Source organism: Cetorhinus maximus, chromosome 4 (genome assembly GCF_964194155.1).
Source record: "Cetorhinus maximus chromosome 4, sCetMax3.hap1.1, whole genome shotgun sequence".
Classification (NCBI taxonomy): domain Eukaryota; kingdom Metazoa; phylum Chordata; class Chondrichthyes; order Lamniformes; family Cetorhinidae; genus Cetorhinus; species Cetorhinus maximus.
Genome location: NC_135882.1, coordinates 140,593,287 through 140,604,015, shown reverse-complemented (window position 1 = coordinate 140,604,015; position 10,729 = coordinate 140,593,287).

The following is a 10,729-nucleotide window of genomic DNA, read 5'->3' as shown; positions in this document are numbered from 1 at the left end:
GGACTAGCGGGGGACCCCCAAACCTCCTAATCCTCATGCGTTATGAGCAGGAGGACCTGGAGCTGGAGAGGCACCATGCACCTTGGTCAAGCGGCCGCTGTGAGGTTGGGGTGCCAGACGAAGGTAAGAGTGCAGTGCACTGAGGTGAGAATGTCAGTTATTGCAATCATTCTAGTCTATTCTCTATATTGATGTGAACCTCGAACCTGGAATCCCCATTGATAATGGAAAAGCGAGGGCACCATGATGCATATCTCTGTCTCACCAGGGTGCCTGGCATGTACGGTGACAGTGTCATGACTTAAACTAATGACATGTCCTTCTTGTCCCTTTTCGGCTCACCAGCAGGCGGTCGCTATGAGGAGCCTGAAGACCCACCCTTGATCCCGGAGGACCACCATGTTGAGCGTGCACATGCATCACACCCTCTCTGTCAAGCAGGCACCAACGCAGATGCTAGTACCTTGGTGGACATAAGATTGGCTAGTATCTCAGTGCACATTGGTGAAGGCACTTCACACTCGCTTGAGGTGCAGGTGGAAGCAGAGAGTGCCCAGGGTGTCGGTAGTCAGAGGACTGCTGGGGACCAGGACATTGTTCAGTTGATGACTGATGATGGGCCTCTGGAGCCGTCCATTAGGCAGCAGATGCTTAATGTCCAGAGGGATGTGCGGGAGGATCTGGTGGAGATACATGAGGGTATGCGTGCCATGGTGTCTGCTGTGGAGGAGTCCCTGCAAAGCATAAGCACTGCATTGAGCCTCATGGCTGAGTACAATGCCTCCTCCATGGAGAGAGTGGCGACTCTCATGGAGAGGCTACTTCAGGGGTTCCTGGGGATGAACTTGGACCTGCAACCCCACACACCAGCAATAACCTCAGCTGGTCAGTGTCAGTGTGGGAAATGGCTTGGGTAACCAGTGTCCCAGTTAGATGCCTGGCCATCAATGGTGAGCAGGGAGGTCCAATGCAACCTCACGTTGGTGCATGAGCTGCCTGTCATCTCTGCTCCTCTCCGAGCGCTCCGGATGATGGCAGCAGCTACTCTGCCACTCTGCCAGTGACCATGGCATCTGATGAGGCAGCGACAACTGGGGAGATGCCTTCCGGGGCACTGGCTGCTCCCTCCCAGGCGGGGCCTTCACAGGCTCCACGGGCCAAAGGATGACCACCAAGGTCATCAAGGCCAACAAGACAGCAGAGTCAACAGGCTGTCTCCAACGCTGGTGCCAGCGAGGGGGGAGTACCTAGACGTAACGCTCACAAATGTAAATGTAAAGCATCTTAAGCACAAGACAGACTTATCACGGGTGGTATTTTGTTCCCCCATTTTGCTTTAAATTTTTTCATGATGTGATTAAAAACACCAGTTAATGTAAATTTCAGCTATGTTCAACATTCACAATTAAATAAGATGTTATTTTGTGCTATTGGCCTCTGTATGCTTCATTTGTTCTGTAGGTGCAGGGAAGGCTATTATGTAATAGTGGACGTGTGTCTCCTGAAACTTTATTGCAAGGGCACAGAGTATATGTTGTTGACCAAGGAAATGATGCTATCAGCAATACAGTATGGAGCCTGCAGCTATGGCATGTGGTGGTGGTTCTTATTTGGTAGGCTAGCTGAAGGAGCGCTGGGGCAAAGCATCCCAGGTGTCCCTGCCTCCCAGCAGGTTACCCAGGTCAGCATCCATGCCCTCAGCATTCTCTTGACCATGCTTGTCCTCGGACTCACTACTGGACTCATCATCTGTTGCCTGTGCAGCTGCGTCAAGATCTTCTTCCTCCATTGGGGTCCCCCCTTACCAGAGCTAGATTGTGCTATCAGTGACCACTATCAGTGACACATGCTTTGGGGGGTATTGCAGTGCACCCCCTGAATGGTCCATCTGAAGGCATCGGAAGTGCATCTTGAGAAGACCAATGGTTCTCTCTACCATTGCCCTTGTGGAGGCATGGCTCCTGTTGTACCGCTGCTCAGCCTCTGTTCTTGCATGGAGGAGAGGCGTCATGAGCCGCCTTTTGAGGGGATAGCCCTTGTCACCCAGCAGCCATCCACCCAGCCGGGCTGGAGCACTGAAGAAGCTCAGCACCTGGGAGTGCCTCAGGATGTAAGCATCATGGGAGCTGCCTGGGTACCTTGCACACACTTGCAGAATATGCATCTTATAATCACACACTATCTGCATGTTCATGGAGTGGCATCCCTTCCTGTTGACAAAGGCACCCGGCTCACCCGCTGGCACCTTGATGGCCACATGTGTACAGCCAATTGCACCCTGGACGCAGGAGAACCCAGCCTGGCTGGCTTGTTCCATAGAATAATGAATGAATGTCAATGCAAGCCTGAACAGAGCTTCTGCCACCAGCTTGATGCAACTGTGGGAAGCTGATTGTGACACTCCACACAGATCCCGCACTAAGCCCTGGAAAGAGCTGGAGGCGTAGAGGTTGAGGGCCACTCTGACCTTCAGCGCACTGGGCATGGACTGTCCACCCACACAGTCGGAGCTGATCTCAGACCCAATCCTCTGACAGATGAAGGTCACTGTCTCCCTTGAGAGGTGGAGCCTCCTTCAGCATTGCACCTCGGACATATTGAGGTAACTGCATCACTGCCTGTAAACCCTGGCAGCAGGATAGTGACGTCTTCTGTGGCCCCTTCCGCCTTGGACTTCCTGTAGGCCCTGCCCCCCTTGTGCCTGCGCCTCTCCTCCCACAGGTCACTCCCCTGAAAGCTCCCTTCTGACCCTCTCTTCCTCCTCAGAAGAGGTGCCTCCAGCGGAGACCACAATCCCCATTATCAGGGTTATGGAAGACTATCTGATACCTGGAAGGGCCCACGCGGTCTGAATCCTCCAGGGGCCTGGAAAACAACAATGTATCCTGAAATGAAGCCTAGAAATGCTCAGAATGCAGCTCTGAAGCGAGATGAAGCTGTCCAGTTCACAGAAGCAACCAGCTGCAAGTTTGATCCAAAACTCCTCACTGCTCGCATTGACAATGCCATTGACCCTTCTTATCCCACCCGTGGATGAGCTTTTGCTAATTGTGGCCTGCCGCCTGCCCGTTTTGCCTGCGCGATGGCTGAAAAATCGCACGGGCTACGTAATGTCGGAGACAATTGGCGTGTCAAGGGCCTTAACTGGCCTCTTTAATTAATGGCAGATGCGCATCCGTCTCCATTGCGCGCCCGCCTAGCGAAATATCACGACAGTGCGCGTTGACATCGGCACGCTCGGTTGAAGTCATCACGCGTTATTCCACTTGAGCGGGTCGGACGCGCCCGCCTTGCGAAAAATTCTGCCCCAGCTGTCCGCCTGGTGGCTTACAGAGAGCAAAGATGATGGAGGAGAGAGGGACTAAGGCTCCTGGCTACGCAGAGGCAGGAGCTGCAACCTCAGGAAGAAGGGGAAGCTGGGCTCCCGCACACGCTGCCGAAGAGTCATAGCGAGCTGTCGCTGGTTGGCGCTTAGCAACACCCAGGGTCTATAGGGGCCGGTTTTCAATCCTGAAGCAGGACCGAGAAGCAATGTCGCTGAAGACTGTGCATGTCTAGGGGATTGGTCGGTCACATCTGCCAGCTACTGCATGATTTGGTGGCACGGGGACATGGAGGGCATCCACTGCCAATGGTCGTGAAAGTGACCATGGCACTCAATTTCTACACAAGTGGCTCCTTTCAGGACTCCACAAGTGAGCTCTGTGGGATCTCACAAGCCTCCACCCACAAATGCATCCATGAGGTCATGGATGTCATCTTTGCGAGGGCACACAACTTTGAGCATTTCGCTCAGGGCCAGGACAGCCAGGATGCAAGAGCGATTGGATTCGCCCAGATCTTGGGTTTCCCACAGGTGCAGGGTGCAATCGACTGCACTCACGTGGCGCTCAGATCTCTGTCGCAACACACAGTGAACTACATCAACCACATATTCTACTCACTGAATGTGTAGCTGGTGTGCGACCACTGGAAACGCAACCTGCAGCTGGGGGCACGGTTTCCAGGTAGTCTCCACGACTCATACATCCTCAGTCGGTCACAGATCCCTGACGTCTTCCAGGGTCCACAGAGGCGGCAGGGCTGGCTCCTCAGGGACAAGGGGTACCCTCAGCGGATGTGGCTGATGACATCTGTGTGGCGGCCTCAGGCTGCAGCAGAGCGACACTATAATGAGGCTCCTGCTGCAACTCGCAACTTGGTGGAGCAGAGCATCAGGATGCAGAAGATAAGGTTCTGGTGCCTGGACCGGTCTTTTGGAGCCCTACAATACAGTCCACAGAGGGTGTCACGCATCATCATCGTCTGCTGCGTCCTTTAGCACCTGGCGCTGCAAAGGGGAGAGGAACAGGCTGAGGAGGAGATGGAGGAGCTGGAGGCCTCCTCCAATGAAGAGGACATCAACAGTGAGGGGGAGACGAGGGTGAGGAGGTCCTTGAAGGCAACCATAATGGGGATGAAGCGCTTGCATTAGTTAGATGAGGCAGGCGCGCTCAGGAGGCCCTCATAGCAGTTGATGTGGAGGATGATGACGACATGCAGTGAGGTGACCCCTCACATTGCATCTGTGAACATTTGACCCCAGTCAGGGTTATGGCTGCGTGAATACCCTTTGTGAGAATGCTTCTGTCATGGAGACACAGTGGAAGCGATAAGAATTGCTCAATTGCGGGAGGATGATGATGACATGCAGTGAGGACATTCCGTAGATCTTCACATAGCCTATGTGAATGTCTGACGTCTTACTAACATCTGGGGGCTAGTGCCAAAATTGGGGGAGCTGCCTCACAGACTAGTCAAGCCTGACATAGTAATCCTCACAGAATCATATCTTACAGAGAATGTCCCAGACACCACCATCACCATCCCTGGGTATGCTCTGTCCCATTGGCAGGACAGGCCCAGCAGAGGTGGCGGCACAGTGGTGTACAGTCGGGAGGGAGTTGCCCTGGGAGTGCTCAACATCGACTCTGGATCCCATGAAGTCTCATGGCATCAGGTTAAACATGGGCAAGGAAACCTCTTACTGATTACCACGTACTGCCCTCCCCCCCTCAGCTGATGAATCAGTGCTCCTCCATGTTGAACATCACTTGGAGGAAGCACTGAGTGTGGCAAAGGCGCAGAATGTTCTCTAGGTGGGGGACTTCTATGTCCATCACCAAGAGTGGCTTGGTAGCACCACTACTGACCGAGCTGGCCGAGTCCTAAATGACATAGCTGCTAGACTGGGTTTACAGCAGGTGGTGAGGGAACCAACAAGAGGGAAAAATATACTTGACCTCATCCTCACCAAACTGCCTGCCGCAGATGCATCTGTCCATGACAGTATCGGAGGAGTGACCACGACACAATCATTGTAGAGATGAAGTCCCGCATTCACATTGAGGATACCATCCATTGTGTTGTGTGGATAGATTTTGAACAGGTCTAGCAAGTCAAGACGGGCATCCATGAGGCGCTGTGGGCCATCAGCAGCTGCAGAATTGTACTCGTGCACAATCTATAACCTCATGGCCTGGCACATCCCCCACTCTACCATTACCAAGCCAGGGGATCAACCCTGGTTCAATGAAGAGTGCAGGAGGGCATGCCAGGAGCAGCACCAGGCATACCTAAAAATGAGGTGTCCACCTGGTGAAGCTATAATACAGGACTACTTGCGTGCCAAACAGCATTAAGCAGCAAGTGATAGACAGGGCTAAGCGATCCCACAACCAACAGATCAGATCTAAGCTCTGCAGTCCTGCCTCATCCAGTCGGGAATGGTGGTGGACAATTAAACTCACTGGAGGAGGAGGCTCCACAAATATCCCCATCCTCAATGTTGTAGGAGCCCAGCACATCAATGCAAAAGATAAAGCTGAAGCATTTGCTACAATCTTCAGCCATAAGCGTCGGGTGGATGATCCATCTCGGCCTCCTCCAGAGGTCCCCAACATCACAGATGCCAGTCTGTAGCCAATTTGAATCACTCCACGTGATATCAAGAAAAGGCTGAAGGCATTGGATACATCAAAGGCTATGGGTCCTGACAACATTCCAGCAATAGTACTGAAGACTTGTGCTCCAGGACTTGCCGCACCCCCAGCTGTTCCAGTACAGCTACAACACTGGCTCTACCCGGCTATGTGGAAAATTGCTCAGGTATGTCCTGTACGCAAAAAGCAAGACAAATCCAACCCGGCCAATTACTGCCCCATCAGTCTACTCTCAATCATCAGTAAAGTAACGGAACAGGTGTCAGAAATCTACACCATATGGACTGCAGCGGTTCAAGAAGGCAGCTCATCACCACCTTCTCAAGGGCAACTAGGAATGGGCAACAAATGTTGGTTCAGCCAGCGAAGCCCACATCCCGTGAATGAATAAATTAAATTGTACCAATGGTGAGATGAGGTGAGAGTGACTGCCCATGGCATCAAGGCAGCATTTGACCGAGTGTGGCATTAAGGAGCCCTAGCAAAACTGGAATCAATGGGAATCAGGGGGAAAACTCTCCATTGACTGGAGTCATACTTAGCACAAATGAAGATGGTTGTGGTTGTTGGAGGTCAGTCATCTCAGCTCCAGGACATCACTGCAGGAGTTCCTCGAGGTGGCGTTCTCAGTTCAATCTTTTCAGCTGCTTCATCAATGACCTTCCTTCCATCATAAAATCAGAAGTGTGGATGTTCGCTGATGATTACACAAAGTTTAGTGCCATTCGTGACTCCTCAGATACTGAAGCAGTCCATGTCCAAATGCAGCAAGACCTGAACAACATCCAGGGTTGGGCTGACAAATGGCAAGTAACATTCACGTCACACAAGTGTTAGGCAATGACCATCTCCAACAAGATGGAATCCATGCATCGCCCCTTGATGTTCAATGGCATTACCATCATTGAATCCCCCACTATCAACATCCTGGGCATTACCATTGACCAGAAACTGAACTGGACTAGCCATATAAATACTGTGGTTACAAGGGCAGGTCAGAGGCTAGGAATCGTGTGATGAGTAACTCACCTTCTGACTCCCCAAAGCCTGTCCACCATCCACAAGGCACAAGTCAGGAGTGTGATGGAATACTCCCCACTTGCCTGGATGAGTGCAGCTCCAACAACACTCAAGAAGCTTGACACCATCCAGGACAAAGCAGCCCACTTGATTGGCACCACATCCACAAACATTCACCACCTCCATCACCGACGTGCAGTAGCAGCAGTGTGTACCATCTACAAGATGCATGGCAGGAATTCACCAAGGCTCCTTAGACAGCACCTTCCAAACCCACAAACACTACCATCTAGAAGGACAAGGGCAGCAGATAGATGGGAACACTACCGCCTGGACTTTCCCCCTCCAAGCCACTCACCATCCTGACTTGGAAATATATTGCCGTTCCTTCACTGTTGCTGGGTCAAAATCCTGGAACTTCCTTCCTAACAGCACTGTGGGTGTACCTACACCACATGGGCTGCAGCGGTTCAAGAAGGCCGCTCACCCCCACCTTCTCCAGGGCAACTAGGGATGGGCAATAAATGCTGGCCCAGCCAATGAAGCCCACATCCCGTGAATGGATAAAAAATATATATACAAGTGATTAACACTCATGCCCAGGCTGCGTAATTAATTCTTCTTAACTTTCCTAACCCTGCCGCTACATCTTGGTGCTCCTTAGACATCCACAGCAGAGGTGGAGGCAGCCTTCTGACTGCAATGCCCTGTCTGTGATGTCCTTGGTGTGTGTCCTCTGGGAGCCATGACTTAGAGGACCCCGGCCTGCTTTCGGGGTCCTGCTCTGTGGCAGTGTCACCCTCCTCGGCTTGTGGAGCTGGAGCTGCTGAGGTCACAGGAAGAGGGGATTTGGATGGGCTGGATACTCCCAGAGTCACCTGGATTGATGGCCCTGGGGTGTGCACCTGCTGATCCTCCTCACCATGGGTGCCTGAGGGTGCTTGGCTGACTCCTTGACAAGAAGAGGTAGCTGGAGTGAGATCTGGCTGCCTGACATCTCTCTCACATGCACACTGTTGGAGGCCAACTATGGCCTCAGCGATGGAGTTGAGCCTACGCAGCAGTGCAGGAGCGACGTCCTGGACCAAGGTCTCCATGGCAGCTGCCATCCTACCACTGTTGGCCTCGGTGAGTTGGCATGGTGGTGCTATCACCTCAGAGTGAAGGCAGACGGGCTCCTCCATTGTGCCTTGCAATCTGAGGAGTGCAGTGGACATCCCTTCCTGATGTTCCCGAGCTTATCTTTGCAGCTCCAGCAATTGTGATATGACCAGGTCTAGAGACTCATCTGGCCTCCAGCAATGCTCCGAGAGCCGGACACCTGGGAAGTCCCTGCTGCGGCCTGCTGTGGATCATACAATGTGATGTGCTCACCAGACTGTGATCCCAAGTCTACTCTAAAGCTAGGTCCCAATGAGGTGTGTGTCTCTGCGCTGGTGGAGGGTGTGGGTGTGCGCTGTGATGGATCTTCAAGAAGGGCGCCTTCAGATTCCTCTTCAGAGGTTTCTTTGGGGCTTGACTGGAGGTCCTGGGTCGTGGACTCCGTCGGCTGTTTCCCAGATGTGCCTGCAGAAGCAAGGGGAGATAATTAGCGCATGGCAGTGGCCTGTGAAACAGGACACATCACTCACAGCATGGTTGCCTGGTGGACGTTACACTGCTGGATCCTCATTTGGTAGATCACTGCTGGCCTCACCGTCAGCACAGGACCAGTCAGATCATTGCCGTCATTGTCCTCATCCCGTCCATGGGACCACTCACCACCCACACATGCCAAGCATACTTATCAGCTGGCCTGGCAGGCATCCTACTTACACTCTCTCCATGTCTGTTAAAGAGTCATACGGACTCGAAACGTTAACTGAGTTCCTCTCCGCAGATGCTGTCAGACCTGCTGAGTTTTTCCAGGTATTTTTAATTTTGTTTTGGATTTCCAGCATCCGCAGTTTTTTGCTTTTTCCTCTTTTCAAGGGATTGGGGCAGGAAATCCACACACTTTACCATGCCGGCCTAGGAGGAGGTCATCCATGGGGCCCAGAAAAGGACTGCCCTACAGCACAGGAAACAGATGAATGATCTGCTCTGCTCCACCAGGGTAAGCGAGACTTCTACTCACTACAAACTCACACTATCATGAAGGCATCCAAGAGTTAGAGTCCACAGGGATGTCATACCCGTACAGCAGATGGGACATCAGCACTCATTGTCTGCCAGCCACTTTATGCTCACCATCTCATGTAAGTTCCTGCATAAATGGCGTCTTAATCCCTTACTGGGGAGTGCTCAGCAGAGACAATAGGTGTGCATGCTTCTGCACTGCCATTTCATCCATTGTGCTCACAGTTAATCCATCTATCTTTATACAGGACAAGATTACACGTAACAAAAGAGAGTGAGCCATGGCCAGAGGGGGAACCCTGGAGATCTAGACCCTCTCAAGTTTTGAGGAACAGGCCTATGGATCACTGGTGAGGAAAGGGATCGTTCCTGTGTGGAAGGAGAGATCAGCCTCCCCCAACAAGCCATTGAGAATGAATCCAGTGTATATCAACAACGTGAGGTAATGACTGTGAGTTATCTATAACGTATGAGTCTGCTTAGTCAATCACGAATATTTTCTTCTCTCTGTTCCAGGTAGCAACAAGAAAAGGGGGAGGATGCCTCAGCCCCCAGATCACCTCTGCAGAGGAAGCAGACTTATCCACAGAGGAAGAATCATCACCTGCACCCTCCACCAGCACAGATACATGCACCTCAGTAGGGCCTAGTTCTAGAGGAAGCTCAGGTTTACAACAATGTTGCCAGGGTTAGAAAAGTGTAGCTACGAGGAGAGATTGGATAGGTTGGGGTTATTTTCCTTAGAACAAAGAAGGCTGAGAGGTGACTTGATTGAGGTGTACAAAATTATGAGGGGAATAGATAGAGTGGACAGGATAAAATTGTTTCCTTTGATGGAGAATTCTAGAACCCGGGGATATAGATTCAAGATAAGTGGCAGAAGGTGTAGGGGGGACATGAGGAAGAACTTTTTTACACATTGGGTAGTGGGTGTCTGGAATTCGCTGCCCAAGTTGGTGGTAGAGGCAGAAACTTTAAACTCTTTTAAAAAGTACCTGGATCTGCACCTAAAGTGCTGTAAGCTGCAGGGCTATGGGCCAGGTGCAGGAAGGTAGGATTAGAAAGGGCACCTGGATGTCCTCGGACTGGCATGGACAAGATGGGCCGAATGGCCTCCTTCTGTGCTGTAACTTTTCTATGGTTCTAACCTGGTGATCACCTCACAGACACGGGTCCCGTGGAGGAAGCAGTGACGGCTGACGTCTTTGACACTCAGATGATTGCTGCAGACCAGGCCCCCTGTTGAGACCAAGTCCAATGACGAGCCTCTGGACTTGCTGTAAGAGACATGTTGGAGATGCAGAGATAGGCTGGGGAACATCAGGCAGTTGTCAGAGGCAGCCCACAGACTGGACCAAAGGATGGAGTCTGTCCATTTTTAGTCTGCTGTCGTGGCTCTAGCATGCGAGCGCATCGAAGTCTCCATTGGAAGGGTGGCAGCCACCTTGGAGACCCAGGACCAGCTGTTTCTGCTGGATTTGCACTAGGACCTGCACACCATCACTCTAGCCATGGGTGCGTCCCAGTAGTGGTTAGGCGAGAGGGGATAGGGCACCTTGATCTCCTCCCTCCAGGTGCCCCTTCTCCTTAAGAAGTAAGTGAGGGGCCAT